This window comes from Papio anubis, chromosome 17 (genome assembly GCF_008728515.1).
Source record: "Papio anubis isolate 15944 chromosome 17, Panubis1.0, whole genome shotgun sequence".
NCBI classification, from domain to species: Eukaryota; Metazoa; Chordata; class Mammalia; order Primates; family Cercopithecidae; genus Papio; species Papio anubis.
Genome location: NC_044992.1, coordinates 64,247,037 through 64,265,007, shown reverse-complemented (window position 1 = coordinate 64,265,007; position 17,971 = coordinate 64,247,037). Strand labels below are relative to the sequence as shown.

Sequence of the window (17,971 nt, the reverse complement as noted above, 5' to 3'; positions counted from 1 at the left end):
CAACAACAACAACAACAACAACAACAACGAAGGAAATGAAAGGGAGTGGGGAAAATGGGTAGGAGGAGAGAAAGCAAATGCACCCTTCCTTCTGTTCTGATGGTGTTAGGGCATGAGGGGTACAGAGTGCAGGGAACACCCAATGGGGACATTACGCCATGGAGCAGCTAATCCTGCTTGAGTTGCTGTACAATGCAAACACATTTTTGGAACTAGACAGATTATGTTGCAAATTTGTCACTATCAGTCTAGTATGGTGGTAGAGTGTAGACCTGGATGCCCTGGGTTCAAATCCCATTTCCACTGCGTCTTTGTTTTGTGACCTGGGGCTGGTGACCTTCACTTTTCTGAACTATGCTTTCCACATTTATAAAATGGAGATAATAAAAATAATCTCTTCCATGTTTTGAAGTGAAATGAGAGAATACACAGTTCAGTGCCTGGGATGTATTATGCATTTACAATGAATGTCAGTGGTTTTTTTTCTGTGTTTTACAGTCTCCCTAGCTCTGGATATGATCTTGGGTAAATTACAAAGCCTCAATTTCCTCATCTGTGAGATGCTGATGCTAATACCCTGTCCTCAAGGGAGGTTGAGAATTGAATGAAATAACCAAATCCAAAGTCTAGGTCATAGTGGATGCCTATTAGTTCCCTTCCTTATTTATCTTTATATTATTCCACGCAGCTCAAGTAGAAGGAAGGTGGACATTGGTTTTAACTCCCCCACCCACTAGAATACTAAGTCCTGACAATGACTCCACAGCAATTTTCCATTTGATCCTTCCCCTCCCTCTCCCAGCCACCCCTCTGGTGTTGGCTTTCATAGAACAAGCTGGGATAACCACGAGGGGCCCCAGCCTTTGGACTCCAAGTCTTTCCTCCCCAAAGTAATCCTATTGGTCTCTTCCCTAAGCCTCTTTCTGAAATCCAGCATTGGACATGGCATTTTCTTGTTAGAAAAAACCCATCATGGCTCTCTGTTTATTGTCCCAGCAACCAAATCTCACTGGACACTCCGTCTCACTTCCCATCACTTCCCACTCACATTTGGATCCTTTCAGCCCAGCTCACCTGGTCTGTATCCCACCCCAAGACTGGACTCGACTGCACCCTGCCACCATGCTCAGCACACCTGCTCCCTGTGTCACCATCTGTGTACCTCACCTGCTTAAAACCCCACAGCCATGGGACCGTGGGACTGGCAGCTCCTTTACCTGCCCACCATCTCACCTTCAGAACTTCACCTGCAGTGCTGGCTCTGCCTTCCCAGCTAGTGCATTGAGAGTGGGATGAGGGTAAGAGGGGATCTCTTTCATCCCCCATCATCCTTTCTTTACTGGTCATCCTGGGATCCAAGGAGCATGCAGTAGGGGCCCAGATGACGGCATGCACTCACCGGTGGGAGCATGGGCCTGGAAAGAGAGTCTATGGTTGAAGTTACTCTTCAGCTACTGTTTGGGATTGGATGTGTATTGGGGTGGGGGTTGATGAGTGATGCCAAGGGGATTTCCAGGCAAACTGCGGGCCTGCCTTTCTGGAAGCAGCACCTTCTGCTTTTGCCAGCCCTCTCCCCCACTCCCCAGGGAACCCCGTCCTGAAGACCAGCTCATTCCATAAGATGCATAGCCCCCTCCCCGTGAGTGGCAGCAATTCCACCCTTCACTTGTTCATCAGTTCATTCATTGATTCACTCACCTAATAGATATTTACAGGACACTCACTGTTCGCTGGGACTGCTCTAGGCAGAGAACAGGCACTGAACAAAACAGGCTCCATCCTGCTGGCATGGAGCTTGGCTTCTAATGGGGTATAGGAGTCCATTTCCATGCTGCTGATACAGACATACCTGAGAATGAGTAATTTATAAAGAAAAAGAGGTTTAATGGACTCACGTTTCCACACGGCTGGGGAGGCCTCACAATCACGGCAGAAGGCAAAAGGCACGTCTTACATGGTGGCAGGCAATAGAGAATGAGAACCAAGCAAAAGGGATTTCCCCTTATAAAACCATCAGATCTCGTGAGGCTTATTCACTACCATGAGAACAGGATGTGGAAAACTGTCCCCATGATTCAATTATCTCCCACCAGGTCTCTCCCACAACACTGGGAATTATAGGAGCTACAATTCAAGATGAGATTTGGATAGGGACAGAGCCAAACCATATCATGGGGCCAGGAAAGATGGGAAGCATTGGGTCAGCCATCATTGTTCTTTTGCCTTTCCTGTCCTGCAGCCACACTGGCTGTCAAGGTGGGGCAGGCTAAACAGTAAAAAATAGTAAGTATGTAAATTATCTAGTATGTAAGGAGGTGATAGTGTTATGGAGGAAAAAAAAAAAAAAGACAGAGGCAGGAAAGGCAGCTCCAGTGTGCAACGCAGGGAGAGAGGTGGAGGGCAGTTTGCAGGGCTGAACGGAGAAGGTGACGTTTGAGCACAGACTTGCAGGAGGATGTTTTGGAGCCTTTGGAACAGATGGAGCAGGTACATCAAGGCCCAAAGTGTGCTTGAGAATCTAGCTCAGTGAGCGCTGAGTGCTGAGGGGGCGGTGACCACCAGACCAGGTCAGGCCCGGAGGCCTTGGGCCTTCCCTCTGAGGGATGTGGGAGCCAGGCAGGGTTTTGAGCAAAGCATGCTGTGATACAACTCAGTGTGAAAAAGACCTCTTTACAGGGAAGCTGAGAGCAACAGGGAGACCAGTGGGAGGAGGGGAGGGCGGGGGAAGGGTCCAAGCAGGAGGGATATTGAATGTGCCTGTTTGTGTCCCTGGCACACAGTGGCACACACACATTACCATAGAATGACATTGATGGTGGTGATGAGGTGACACACCACGGTGCCACATCTCAGGGACTGATAACAACCGTGTGACTCCCGGATTCAGGATAGCCTCTTTCATTGGGGTTGTGGCTTCATATGAGGGTCACTCTCCTCACCCTCCTGCCTGCAGAGCCACCAGGGTCACACTGGCAGATTGCAGCCCCAGCAGCAAAAAAAAAAAAAAAAAAAAAAAAAGGAAATGGAGAGGGGAAGATGGGTAGGAAGAGAGAGACAGCAAATGCACCCTTCCTTCTGTTCTGATGGTGTTAGGGCATGAGGGGTACAGAGTGCAGGGAACACCCAACGGGGACAGTAGCATGCCATGGAGCAGCTAATACTGCTTGAGATCATTCTTCGTGGCCCCTCTGAAGCTCTTTGCGGGGTCTCCTTGTGGTCTTGCAGCCTCTTAGCTCCCTCCCGTCTTCCTCCTCCCTCCAAGAAAGGACAACTTGACCACGGCAGGAGTGACTGGTTCAGCCGTCTTTCCTCTTTTGTCTTTCTCGTCCTCCAGCCACATTGATCCTCCAGGCAGGACAGACTAAGGGTGCTTCAGAGCTCACAGAACTAGCATGTCTTTCTCAGAATGCTTCCGGGACGGCCCCGTCTTGGTGGTGATTAGCAACTGTCCTGTCGTTGCACGTAACCTGAAAACAGAATCTATAAGGGAATGAATGCCTGGTGCCCTTTGTTGGGGGACCTTGCTGTTCATGCACACTGCGGAGAGCTAGCTGAGGGCCACACCAGAACCCCCTTCTACCTGATGAAGCCTTAGAATTGTGTACATGTTGCTGTCTGTTGGAAACGCTTAGAGAAAGGAAAGGGCAATGGGAGTGGTGGGGTTTTTCGCTGTGTGTTTCTCCCAAGGTTGAGTGTGTTTCTGAGTGATCCCGCCGGGCTCCTGGGCAGTGTGGACCCCTTCCTCTCCAGTGCCTTGCATTCTTCTGCTCCCAGACCAATGGCCCAGGGAGATGGAGCAAGATGGTAGCCTCATGGCTGGGTCCCTGGAGCCACAGTTATAAACAGTGATATTACAATGTTACTGCCTTGTGTGGATTTCGCATACTTCCTTTTAAAGAACTGTCACATTCCCTACCATATAGCTCCAAAAGTTTCCGTGGTGAGATCATGAGGAGGAAGGACTATTTTTAAAGATGAAAACTCTGACGCTCCAGGAGGACACTCTCTTTCCCCAGGTCCATCCATCATGTATGTGTGTGGTGGGTAGGGGAGAGGTGCTGCGGCTCGAATGTTGGTTTCTGCCATAACCATAATTGAGAGTGAAAAACCCGGGCCCTGGGAGAAAGAAGCCAGTCCTGGTTCTGAGTGTCAGCGGCAGTGGGGATGAGCTCACCCGGGGACCAGAGCCATTTAGAGGACTTGCAGATGGAACTTCCCCTCAGGGTCCAACTGTGAGTCACTGTGGTTCCTGTCCCTGCGCAGGCTCCATCTCCAGGCCTCCCACTTCACCCTGGGACATTATGGTTGCTGGTCAGACCTCATGACTCACTTGGACTCTCGAGCCGCCTCCGGGGGTGGAGTCTCTCTCCTGGCATCTGGACCCTTGGTGCTATCGACGAAGCTTGGCTGGCGCTCTTAGCTGCTATGTGCAAGACGTGTGTCCCAGGGAAAGCCCCTCTCTCTCTGCAGAGGTCAAGTGAAAGCCACGGCCGCAGCCAACAGAGTTCAAAATGCAGGCTTGGAAAGTCCAGGGGCGCTCTGTGGAGGTGAGACAGCCACAGGCGGAGCTTTCCGAGCCCCCAGGCTGAGTTTGGCTGTGATACCTGAGAGACGGGGGAGCTAACAAGCGCCGGGTTGCAGTGTCATCCCACGGAGAGGAGCGAGCGGAGTTCACCCAAAAGGCCAACGGCTGGCAGGGTGTCACGTTTCCCACCACACCCGGGGCTCAGCCTCTGCTGTCATTTCTCCTCCTCGGTTTTCATCTTCTAAGGGAAGAAATAGTGTCATCTTTTCTCAACCTGTCAGTCTCACACCTGCCTGGAGCCCCTGGCAGTGAGACACCCAGTGCTGTTTAATCTGATGTCATCTCTGTTGATTGTCTGTTTTAGAAACCAGGTAGCAAGAGGGACTTTCTGAGGATTTAAAAAAAAAAAAAAGTAAATCCCCAAACTATTTTGGGGAGGTTTTTTTTTTAACCTCCCGTTTTTTAGTTTCATTATTTCTTTTTCTCTTAAATACATTCTTTTTTAATTAAGAAGAATTAATTTTTAAATTAAAAAAGAGAGACCAAATGCACCCCTTGGGTTGAGGAGTTATGAAAGCAGTGTTTAGGGTAAAGGTCAAAGGTGAGGTGGATGTCACTGGGTCTTGGGCATGGGTACCCACCTGCTGGCAAACATAAGAGAGAACATATGAGAGTGGGAAAGAAGGGTTACTGAAAAATGCGTATGAGCTCGTTTTTTCAAATGACATTTATTTATTGTCTATCAAGAGATTACTCCTGAGAAATTAACACCAGAGTCACCTGAGGGATGTGGGTGCCCGGAGCCTTGGACTCGGTGACCTCTCCTGCCTCCCACCTGACTCCTGAAGTGGGGGAGTGTATAAACAGTCATGGACCTCAGTTTACTTGCTTTCAGCCTCTGCCCTTCCCGAGAGGGACGAAGCTGACTTACTGCATCGCAGTTTTGTCCTTTAGTCCATCAGCTCTGGAACTTTCCACTTCTGGTATTTTTGGTTTCCAAACAAAGGGTTGAGGACGCACGACAGCAATGTTTAGAGGAAGGTCAAAGATGAGGTGGATCTAATGGGGCCTCGGGCATGGGCGCCCACCTGTCAGACTCTGTCCTTCTCAGACAGCTGCCCAGGCAGGAGCTGCCTCTTGGGACGCTGAGTGGGCCATCTCCATTGAGAGAATTGGGGGACAAAGGGAGAAGGCAGGGACTGGATCACTCCTGGGGATGCTATTTGACATAGACCATGAGGGTCAGCCCCACTGGGCCCAGCTGACCTGGTAGATGGGTAGGTCTAGGGTATGAACATGGACATTAGTTGGCCAGGGTGTGAGAACTTGTGTGAAACGGTCGGCCCCTGGGTGACTCAGTCTCCTAGCAAACTATAAAAGGGAAGTGACTCATTTCCAGCCCTGAACAAGAACTCCTAAGGCTAGGCCGCCAGCACCTGTCTGGGACGTGGTTAGTTATTAACGCTGCCAGTAAGAGTGTCATGGGAACCAAACGCGGGCCTAGATGTCTGGAGGCAGCTTGGCTTTTCACAGCTTGCAACTGTCCACTCACCTTCCCTTGCTGTGGCTCCTCTCTGCCTGACCCCAAATGCAGAAGAAGCCCTTGAACTCTTAGTTGCTGGTGGCTCCCCAGGTGCCTCTTGAGGGTACAGATTCCACAGGGGTTGGGAAAGGGGGAAAAAGAAGTGTGTTGGTCAGGGGAAATCACAATGACATTTTGTTTTTCGTGTTTTTTTCTTGTCCTGTTTAGGAGATCAGGTTCAAGGAGCCAGCCAGACTCTGGGCTTCCAGGAGGAGTGGGCTGTGGAGGGGCTGGCCCCATCTGCATGTCTATCTCCTCCTGGCCCTGCAGGTGCCACCTCCTGAGTCCTGGTTCCTGTGGCTCCAACACATCTGCAGTGAAGGCCTTTGGGAAGCGTGGTTTATGTGGGTCCAGGGGCCCCACCCTCCCGTGGAGGCCCTTGGCCTAAGAATCACTAACTCACACCACACTGACCTCTGGCTCCCAACAAGGGCAGTGTTCCTCTTGCTCCATTCTGCTCTGAAGTCCCCCAAACCACTTCCTGGGCCTGCTTAGTAAAACACAAGGCTCATCTCTGAGGACCTCTGCAGGGCTCATGAGTTGAGCCAGGAGTTCAAATCAGCTCTGCGTTCTCCTTTCTTTCTCCACGTCTGGAAAAGTACAGAATGGGCAGCTTCTCCTCCCAGATCCCAAAAGGCATGTTTTACTGCTCCTGGGGGAGGCTCAGCCTGGGCACAAGCTATGCCTACTCCTGCCAGGGCCCTGCCCCTCCACTTCCCAACTGTCAAGCGGGAGGAGGGAGGATGATTGAACAGAAAGACACAGGAGTTTTAGTGAGTCAGGCTCTCCAGCATCCAAAAAGGGGCCCAGGGCCCAGGGGGAAGAGACATCCCTGGTATTTGTTGCCACCTTTGTAAAACCCTCAAGCGCTGGCGGGCAGCACAGAGGGAGTGGGGATGCCACTTGCCTGCCTAGTCTATGGGAGGAATTGGGACATGCGCTCCCTGGGTGGCCCCGAGCAAACCATCGAACTGCTCCCCCAGAGTTTCCCCATCTGTAAAGTGGGAATAATAACAACACCTGTCCTGCTTACTTGACAGGGTTTCTGTGAGGCCGGCTGAGATCACCGAGCATGTGACAGGGCTGTGGGAGTGGTTAAGGGCCACCCAGATCGGGGTTGAGGCACCGGGGTGCTTATGGTGATTAGCAGCAGAGCAAGGCCTGAGGTCTGTGCTCCCCAGGGAGGGTGGCTTTACAGGCACCCACCTGCGGCTTAAGAGCTTCTTGGGCCTCCCACGGCTGATAAATCACCACCGGGTGGGTGTGCTTTGTCTGGGCTCCAGGATGAGCAGACAGCCTGCCCTTGGCTGCTGCAGAAAGCAGCTCCTCTGCCTTCTCTCCCTTCCTTAGTGGGTTGGGCAGGCGCAAAAATAGATCCCAGAACCCCATCTCTTAGGTTTAGCCAAGGGACTCTCCAGCTGCTCATCTAGACACTCTGGTGGCATTGAGTTCCTTTCTCAGGTCACGTAACCATTGGGGGTGCCGATTTAGGGGTCTCCTGGCGTGGGATTTGCCCTGGTTTATCACCTGCTGCTGCTGCTGCTTTTTTAAAAAATCGAAGATGGGGTCTCACCACGTTGCCCAGGCTGGTCTTGAACTCCCAAGCTCAAATGATTCTCACACCTCAGCCTCCTAAGTAGCTGGGATTACAGGCTCATGTCACCATGCCCTGCTTGTCACCTTACCGTCAAAGAAGACAGACTCGCATAAGAGTGTCAGATTCTATCCCATAGTGCAGTATACCAAGGAGGTGGTCTGCAAATGGCCATTGAATATACAAATAGTCTCAGTCTTAGCATTTTCTTTCTCATGGTTTATTTTGCTTTGTAGAGGTTCATGCATTTGTTGAAAGGAGGAAGATTGAGATTTAAGGGAGCATCCCTAGTGGGGTAATACCCATCTGCTTAGTGGTTTTTCAGTGCTCAGCACTGTGCTAAGTTATTTGAGTATAGTCTTTGCTCTCATATTTAATAAAATCAGACTCTTTTTGACCACCTAATTTCATCTCCCATTCAGACCCACAGCATCCTCCCAGCCTGTCCAGATAGGTGCTTTCTGCTTGGACACTTTAATGATGGAGAATTTTATCTCTCCTGAGGCTACCCATTCTAACATTGGCACCTGCAGTTGGTGGGAAGTTCATCCGTTTTGGGAGTGTCCATCTGCCTTTGGATACTTCCATCTGTAGGTCCTAGGCAATGAACAGGGGATGGGAGTATGGCAGTATGGCTGAATTGTGGAATGCAGACTACAGAAAAGTTCTGTGAAGGGATAGGACCTGGAAGAATCAGAGAAGACCTTGTGGAATTACTGAAACTTAGAGAAAAAAATGAACTGAACTAGAGAGAGAGCAGGGAGGCGGGCTATGGTATCTCATACCTGTAATCCTAGCACTTTGGGAGGCAGAGGTGGGCGGATTCCTTGAGCCCAGGAGTTCAAGACCAGTCTGGGTAACATAGGGAGACTCTGTCTCTACAAAAATTAGCCATGCATGGTGGCTAATTTTTGTACTTTTTGTAGAGGATCCTGGTAGGAGGATCACTTGAGCCTGGGAGGTGGAGGTTGCAGTGAGCCAAGATGGCACCATTTTACTCCAGCCAGGGCTACAGAGTGAGACCCTGTCTCCAAAGAGAAAGAGAAGTTGAAGGCTTTCTGTAATAGTTTGAGCAGTGATCTCCCAAAATTCATGTCCATCTAGAATCTCAGAATCTAACCTTATTTGGAAATAGTGCCTTTGCACATGTAATTAGCTAAGGATCTTGAGATGAAATCATCCTGGATTCAGGTCCTAAATCCAGTGACACATCCTTAGAAGAGAAGAAGACAGAAAGGAAGGCACTATGAAGATAGAGCAGAGATTGGAGTGGTGCATCCACAAGTGAAGGAATGCTGAGGATTGACTGCAGAAGTCAGGAGAGAGGCAGGGGGCAGATTCTCCCCTAAAACCACCAGAAGGAATCAACCCTCTCCATACCTTGATTTTGGCCCCCTGGCCTCTGGAACTGTGAGAGAATAAGTTCTCTCACAGTTTTAAGCCATCAGTTTGTACTAACTTGGAATGGCAGCCCTAGTAAACTAATACACCACCCAACCTTGAGAGACAGATAAGAGTAAGGAGGCAAAAATAACCATGCTTTGAGGGTTATTTTTGCAGCCCAATCCCCAACCCCCCACCTCAAGTCTGTTTCTCCCAGAAAGTCAGAAAGTCTGGGAGAAACAGACTTGAGGTGGGGGGTTGGGGAATTGCACTGCATGGTAAGGAGACTGGACTTGTTCATTTGTTAGCAGGCAGGGTCTGCAGGCCAGATGCCCCATGGTGCCAGGATGAGGTGTGTATAGAGTCTTTTTGCCAGGAACCTTGGGGGTTTTCAGAGCCCAGAAGGATGCCAGCTTTGGATCCCCTGCTCTGTTTGACCTCCTCTACTAAATCTCCACCAGTTCCTGCATCTTTATTCATAGAAAGGGATCAAACCATCCTTAACACTCATATCACTCTGCAAATAAACGTGTAACTTATACAATGACAGAAGGAATTATAAGATGCTTACTATTAGAAAAATGTATAAAATGGAAATACTTAGGAACTATAGTTATAGGATGTTAATCTTTTATCATTAAGTAATAGTTCAATGTTTTCTTGATTGTTTAGTATTTCATTGTAGGAACATGACATGGTTATTTTTTAATAGTTTTTTTTTATGTTGCCAACATTTTTTTCCCTTTTGCTGTAAAATAAGACTCTGATGACAATCCTTGCAGCAAAAATGTTATTTTTATCTGTACTAGCTTCCCGAAGCTGATGTAGTAAGTTACCACAAACTTGGTGGTTTAGAGCAACACAGATTTTTCTCTTGTAGCTCTGGAGGCCAGAAGTCTGACTGAGACTTCTGGAGCTAAGCTAAAACCAAGTCATTGTCAGTAGGGCAGGTTTCTTTTGGAGGCTTCAGAGGATAATTGTTTTTTTGCTTCTGATGACTGCTGGCATTCCTTGGCTTGGAGCCACATCACTCCAGTGTCTGCCTTTGTGGAGTTCTCCTCTCTGTAGTCAAGTCTCCCTCTGCCTCCTTCTTATATGAACTCTTGTAGCTACATTTAGGGTCCATCTGGATAATCCAGGATAATCTCACCATCTCAAGACCTTTAACTTAATTCCATCTGCCAAGTCCCTTTTACCGTATACCATAAGGTAACATTCATACATAGCAGGGATTAGAACATGGCTGTCTTTTATTAGGGAGTGGAGGGGAGCAAGAGCTTGTGCCATTATTCAGCTCATCACCATATTCATGACTATTTTCTCACAATAAATTCCTAAAAGTGGACCTAGAAGGAGAAAGGGCCATCCTTAGGTTGCATGACATATTCAGTGGTCAGTAGATAGTGCTGGTGTCTTTTTGTTGCTGTTCCTTTAAGAGCCTTTCTTAGCTCTCCTAAGAGTCAGATCGGATGGGGAGGTGGAGTGTACATTGAAACCCCCATTACAGGAATCATTTAAAGTTAGCCTCTAGGAAGCTCGGGGCTAATGAGATAATTCCCATTAGGAGAGGAAGGAAATGAAGGTGGCCTGACATCCTTTCTGTCTCTAATTTATATGATTCACTGAAACCTCCCCCTCTTCCCCCGCAACCCCCTCCTTCGGCCGCCCCTTTGAATTCTGGTTCCCTGTCCACCGCCTCTGCCAGCCAGGGCTCTGGTTTTTAGCAAGCCCCAGCATGCCTGGGAGCCCAGGAGGGTTGCCTTCCGCTGAGACGAGGCATTCGGGCTCTTTTCTTGGCAGCTGTGCCAGAGAATCTACTCTTTGCCTCCTTCCTCTCTTTTCCCAGAGCCTTGCCCAGCTCTCCCCACCCCCACCCCTGCCCCAACAGGGATGGAACTCTTGCCTATAGGACCGCAGAAAGAGAAAGGCTGTCAACAGAACACTGGCAGGCTCAGGGGACTTAGGGGCCAAAGCTGCAGAGAGGTTTTGTTTGCTTCCTTCCCCTAACCCCCAGTACTTTTTAGGGGGAGGAGAAAGAGAGAGAGAGAGAGAGAGAAACAAGAAAACAAGAGAACAAGAGAGAGAGCATTCTCTTCCTGTTTTGCTCCGCTGCCTACACTTTTGGTCAAAGTTCTCTGCAAACATGAAAATCCAGTTTGGGTCTTTAATTAGAAAAGTGTGAAGTCTCCCAAAAACTTTAGGGTTTTTGAAGTTCAGATTAAACCCTGGAAACACATTTAGGGGCTGGAGAGAGAGAGAGAGAGAACCCGAGAAGAGCAGAAAGGAGAGCCCAATCTCATCTGCTCATCTATCGTATTGCTATCAGCTGTTACCCATTTCATTTATTGGACACCCCCTTTCTTGTCTCAGACCTGCTGGGAGCAAATCTAATACCCACCAACCCCATGCCCAAGAAGGGTCTCTGGCATTCAGAGGGCAGCATGGCTCTTCCTAGCCCCTGGTTTACTTCTTTTCTTCCTCTCACCCTCCCAGAGGGAGGCCATATGGTAGAGTCTTCCGAGTCAGGGCCAAGGGCCAGAGCGGCTCTGGCCCTGGGGACAGTCCAGCAGCCCTGATGTGCCGTGTGGGTGGCCTGTTCTGTGAACTTGCTGCCTGACCTCCCCGTGCCTCTGAGAGTCCAGCTGCAGCCTTGGGTAACAGCCTGGCCCCGTCGTGATGGGAGGGTGCCGAGGCCCAGCTCCCCCGCTCACCTTGGCACAGATGCCACAAGCTGGCCAGGCCATGCGGGGCCAGGACCAGGCAGAACAGACAGAGCCCCCATAAGCATCGTTTCCAGTTGAGTTGGCCTATCTTGGCTCATAAGGCTGTGGTGTCTCTAATGAGAGTGAGACAGAGACAGATAAACCAGGGGTTCAAGGAAGAGAGAACACAAATTAGAAAGATGAAAGATACAAGGGAAAGATACAGGAGTTGGATTTCTATGTAAGGTAGCATGAAATAATAGCCAAGCTAGAGTTTGGATGAGTCTTAGCTGTTTTGGAATCATATCTTTACCAGTAGCTGAGCTAAATCATTCATGGTGAGGGTGTTTTAAGGGCCCTGATCATGACTCCTGCCTTCATTACCTCCTTCCTCCCTGTTCATGGACACAAGTTCTCAGAACTTTTAGGGGTGGTTGACGGAATATGGAAGGAGGCGAGGTAAGGGTTAATCTAAATGTTACAATTTATTGATTTAAAAAGGAAAAGAAAAGCAGTAATGGAAGATGGATCTGGGCTTTATTGTACACTTTTTAGGAATGGTTTATAGCAGAAAAATAACCATGGAAGTGGCTTAATGTCCTTCCTCTTCAGAAAGGTGCTGACTGTATTTTTGAAATGGAGATAATGCCATAGGGAAATAGAGCAATAAGAACAAATAGGCCAGGCATGGTGGCTCACGCCTGCAATCCCAGCACTTTGGGAGGTCGAGGCGGGCGGATCGTGAGGTCAAGAGATCGAGACTATTCTGGCCAACATGGTGAAACCCTGTCTCTACTAAAAATACAAAAATTAGCTGAGTGAGGTGGTGGGTGCCTGTAGTCCCAGCTACTCGGGAGGCTGAGGCAGGAGAATTACTTGAACCCAGGAGGTAGAGGTTGCAGTGAGCCGAGATCGTGCTATTGCACTCCAGCCTGGCAACAGAAAGAGACTCCATCTAAAAAAAAAAAAAAAAAAAAAAAAAATTGAGTCTTTCGTACTTAACTCCGTCCTTACAACAAGCCTAGAAATTATCCCTGTTTTACAGATGGGCTCAAGATATTTGAGGTTACTTGCCCAGGAGCCTACCGCTCCTAAGAGGGTAACTAACCCAGGACTGGAACCTCGATCCGACTTCGTATCAGTAAGCTGTGGGATCTCTGAGAATTACCACCTGAAGTGTTTTCCCGCTGGCAGGAATGAGTGAGTCTGTGTTCTAAGGGCCTCCCATGCTTTAAGATGACTAGCTTGTGTTGCTCACAATCCATTCATTTGTTCGTTTGTTCATTCATTCATTCGTTTGCCTCTTCATTGCCAGACAGTGAGCTCAGTACCCTCAACACAAGAAGGAAAACATGGTTGCTACTGCAGCCTGCAGCTGGCCAGGTCGACTTGTACTACCGGGCCGGGGAACATCAGGAGGTGAGCTGGCTGCCAGCACCCACAGTCTGGGGATACATGCTCTTTCTCTCCCATATCAATGGGCAGTCCTGCTCGGTGACCCAGATCCAAACAACTCAGAGGTCCCACTGTGTCCTCACTGCAGACTGATCGCTGGCTCTCAAACATCTGGGTGGGCAGTAGAGGCCAACAGGGAACTTTAGGGACCAAGGGAAGAGGACCTGGCAGTTTATCCCTCATGAGGAGAGAGTGGAACCAGCGGCCTTCTCTCTGGAATCTCACTCCTGGCCTGATTCCCAAAGGGGAGAAGAGCTCCTGCCTGGTCTCAAAGTCACTGTTTCTCTCTCCCCCTCGACCCTCATTGTTGCAGTAGGGCCAGGACTCTGTCCGGCCAGGTCCCCTACTTGCTGTTAAATGGGTCATCTGAAGAAAGAGAAGGAAAGGCTTTATGATTGGCTGTTGGATGTCCCCTGAGGGACATAGTGCGTGATAAGGAGAGGGCAGAAGGGAGCCTGGGACTGGGGTACCTATTATCTTTAAAGTCCATCTTTTGGCACAGTCCATCGGGACAAACAAGGGATCCAGGTCGGCTGGTTCGGGAGGGTCTTTGATCTACCTATAAGTTAATGCTTTTCAATGGAGAACCGCAAAGCAGCCCCACCCAGGGCCTCGGAGATAACAGGCTGGTGCAATCACAAACCACCGGCCTCTTGATAATGCCGGGTTTTATTGAGGCCTGGTTTTTGCCCAATGGGAACACATCCGGCAAGCATCAAAGGGAGCAGGCGTCACCCTGTGCAAAGAATCGTGGGCCCTCAGGTGCGGGCACCTTGGGTTGCGTGTGTGGCTGTGTGTGCACAAGCTGGCCCGTTGGCAATTACCTTTCTGTAGATCAGAGGCCACCAGCCCCAGAGGGGCCTCGACAATGCATGAACTCTGTTCCCTCATTCTGGATGGTCCAGCTCCTAAGATATCCTTGAAAATGGTAACTTAGCATCTTAAGTAGGAGGGTCACTCTTGTGTCGTTGAGTCCCTGACTCGACATCCCAAAGGCAGTTGGTGTGAGAAGTTTAGTGGTGAGGTGAGATGGACACTCAGAGGAGGCAAAACCTAAAAGCTTAGTTCCTTTGCAGCCTTTTGAAGGCTTTTGCGTGGAAAGTTGCCCTTTGACAATGGAAGAGTTAACGGGTGAACTGGGGAAGCTGTGGTCCTGGGGGAAGGGTCATCCCCACTCACCCCCAGGCTGTGCCTCTTGGCTGCCTCATATTTTATCTGGGTAGTCAGGATGCTGTGCACTGCATATTGGCCTCTGGAGACCAGAGCAGAGGAGCACCACAATACAAACAGAACATCTGGAAGCTTTTTAAGGTTTGTTTTTTAACACGTTTGCAAGAGTCAGGACATTTGTACACGAGGTTTACTGGCCGGAGGGAACCCAGGGACTTGAGTCAAGTGGGAGATCTCTTTGACTTTGTGAGGAGGGGGTGGTGAGGGTAAGGAAAGGAAGGTGGGCTGGGTGCAATGGCTCACACCTGTAATCCCAACACTTTGGGAGGCCGAGGCGGGTGGATCACGAGGTCAGGAGTTCGAGACCAGCCTGGCCAACATGGTGGAACCCCGTCTCTACTAAAAATATAAAAATTAGCCGGGCGTGGTGGCATGTGCCTGTAATCCCAGCTACTCGGGAGGCTGAGGCAGGAGAATCGCTTGAACTTGGGAGGCGGAGGTTGCAGTGAGCCTGGGTGATAAGAGCGAAATGACATCTCAAAAAAAGAAAGAAAAAGGAAGGTGGGAACACTGGAAGCAACAAGGCCCTATATTCTTCAGACTCACTTGTTGCAGTGACCTGTTGGAAATCCTTAGGCACAGAAAAGGAACCTGGAACAGAATCCTGGGTTCCTTGTCTTTCTGGTCTTGCTGGTATGGAGCAATTGGATTTCTTCCTTGTCCCAATCAGCTGCAGTAAAAGGACTGAAAGAATAGAAGGCAAATCCCTTGGGAAAGAATGGACATGCTGGCCCTAAGGCCTCTGGGAGATGCACTGGGAGTTGGCTTTTTCTGTATGCTTTATAGACTGGTACCTGTTCCTTTATCTTTCCATCTGGGCTAGCCAGGTGGGGCTGAAAATGCAGAGTGCAGGGAAGCCGTTGATCCTGGTCCTGCAGTGACTTGGTACACCTGAGAGAGTGAGAGTCAGTTAGCTTCTTCCTTTTCTTCTCCTCTTCTCCACACCCCCTTGCCTCCCCCTACTGACATCCTGGACTTAATGATTTAGGCCAAGGGAAACAAGGAAAAGCTTGGCTCAGCATTTTAGCAGAGCAGGCTGGGAATGAAATCATGAAGAAAAAAGTCAGTCCCGGCAGGAGAAAGAATTTATATGGGACTTAATCTTTCTTTTTAAGGAGAGGGCATCTGCTTATTCATCCCTCCCTCATTCTTGGTCGCTGGTTTCTCATTTCATTCTTCCTTCTCCACTCCACCTCCATTATGGCCCCGCTACCAAGCTTATTGTCAGGGCTCCATTAAATATATGTGAAATCTGTGCTTGCTCAGAGAGTATCCTTGTGCCCATGGAGTTTATCTTGAAAGAGGCCCACGGTCACATGGCTGCCTTTATTAAGACAGTTCTTTTCGTGGGATGAGCTAATGCTTAGCACCTTGTGGGAGCTGGCTTATTGTGTGCTGTTTATTAGGGGAGGAAACTGAGGCTTTGTGTGGTTATTTATGTGAGAGACTGAAAGGTGTCCACCCTGTTCTTATGGCAAATGAGGTGACACAGCTGCCAGGAATTCCACCCCATCTAGTCACCCATCTGGCAGGTACAACATTGGTTCCCAAGTCTACCCCAGCCACTCTTATTACAGTTTTTTCTTTGGAACCTCTTATGTCCTGCTCACAATCAGGGTTCAGCACCTTCACCAGCTCGGAGCACACAGTTCCTCTTCTGACTGGCTGCCCCTCTGCAATGAGCAATTCTTAACGTTGGCTCATCATTGCACTCAGCTAGGGAGTTTTCACTGCTGTCTCCGTCCTGCCCTCATAGATTCTGCCTTAACTGGGTTGGGATGAGGCTGAGACAGTGGAATTTTGAAGAGCTTCCTAGGTGATTCTATAGCGTAGCCAAGATTAAGAAAGAATCACTCCTCTGGGACAGTGTTTCTACACCGAGGACAATTTTGCTCCCCGCTCTCCCTATCCCAGGCATACCCCAATGTCTGAGACATTTTTGATGATCACGCCTAGGATTGGGTTGGTGGGGGGGTGGCTCTGGCATCTAGCGAGTAGAGGCTGGGGATGGCACTGAATATCGCACAATGCACAGGACAGTCTCCCACAACCAAGAATTGTCCAGCCCCAAGCATGCCTAGTTGAGAAATCTTGCTCTAGACTAGTCGTTCTCACACTTGAGCTTGCATCAGAATCACCTGGAGAGCTTATTAAAGCAAATTGCTGGGCTGCACTCTCAGAGTGTTTTATTCAGTAAATCTGGAGTGGAGCTCAGGAATTTGCATTCCTAACAAGTTCCCAGGTGATGTCAAGCTTGTTGATCAGGGTTACAGTTTGAGAACCGTTGTCTCTGAGTGACTCCTGAATCCTACTTGCCTAGATCTGTGATATGTTGTACCCATGATGATTACTAAAAATCCAAGACAATGGACTGAGCACGGTGGTTCATGCCTGTAATCCTAGCACCTTGGGAGGCCGAGGCAGGTGGATCACTTGAGGCCAGGAGTTCGAGACCAGCCTGGCCAATATGGTGAAACCCCATGTCTACTAAGAATTCAAAAAATTAGCTGGGCATGGTTTTACACACCTGTAATTCCAGATACTCAGGAGGCTGAGGCAGGAGAATCACTTGAACCCGGGAGGCAGAGGTTATAGTGAGCTGAGATTGTGCTACTGCACTCCAGCCTGGGCGAGACTCTGTCTAAAAAAAAAAAAAAGAAGAAAAAATCCAAGACAACACAACAATGACTAAACTAAGACAGAAGAGCATTTCTCTCTCACATAGAAATCCAGAGGGAGGCCACTGAAGGCTAGTGTGATAGCTGTGGAATGGTCAGACATCCGAACTCCCATCTTTTTGTTAGACCATCTGACTGCATGCCTTCCATTTTCCATGTCCCTCAGAGTCCAAGATGATTGCTGGAGCACCAGCCATCATGTCCTCATTGCAAGCAGAAGATAGTAAAGGCAGGCAAGTAAAAACTGGGCTCCTTCCAGCACCTTTTGAAGCAGCCTCCCCAGAAGTCCTGCAACATTTCTGCTTATGCCTCCTTGGCCAGATCTTGGTCATGTGATCATACCTAACTGCAAGGAAGGCTGGGAAATGTAGTCTTTTTTTTTACTGTGGGCTGCAACGTGTGAACTCCAAATTAGAGTTCTGTTACTAAGAGGAAAGGGTAGAATAGATATGGCAGTGGGCAACTCACAGATTATGCTCATCTGTGCACACCTACTCTTTCCTAAGGGTTGTGGTGTATTTGGCGTTTACCATGGGCCAGCTGCTTTTCACGTATTATCTCATTTAATCCTAAGAGCTTTGCAAGGTGGATGATAATATCTCTATTTTGCAATGATGAAACTGAGGCTTTCAGAGATGAAGCCACCTGCCCAAGTTACAGTCAGCAAATGGTTTAATTTAACATCCCACTTCAAAGCCAGTGCCACTTCTTGCCGATGCTCTCACAGACCTGCTCTTTTCTTGCTGAGGCTGTAGGGTGTTGGTTCGACCTTTCTAAGCTAAATTCCGGATCCCACCCCTTTTGCCCAGCTCCCCTTCACTG

At 49.1% G+C, this 17,971-nt stretch overlaps 1 long non-coding RNA gene across 1 annotated transcript in view; it reads left to right on the top strand.

The window, feature by feature from the left end:
- LOC101005231 overlaps positions 1-17,971 on the top strand; it is a 186,912-nt gene that overhangs the window by 162,906 nt on the left and 6,035 nt on the right. The window lies entirely within an intron of this gene.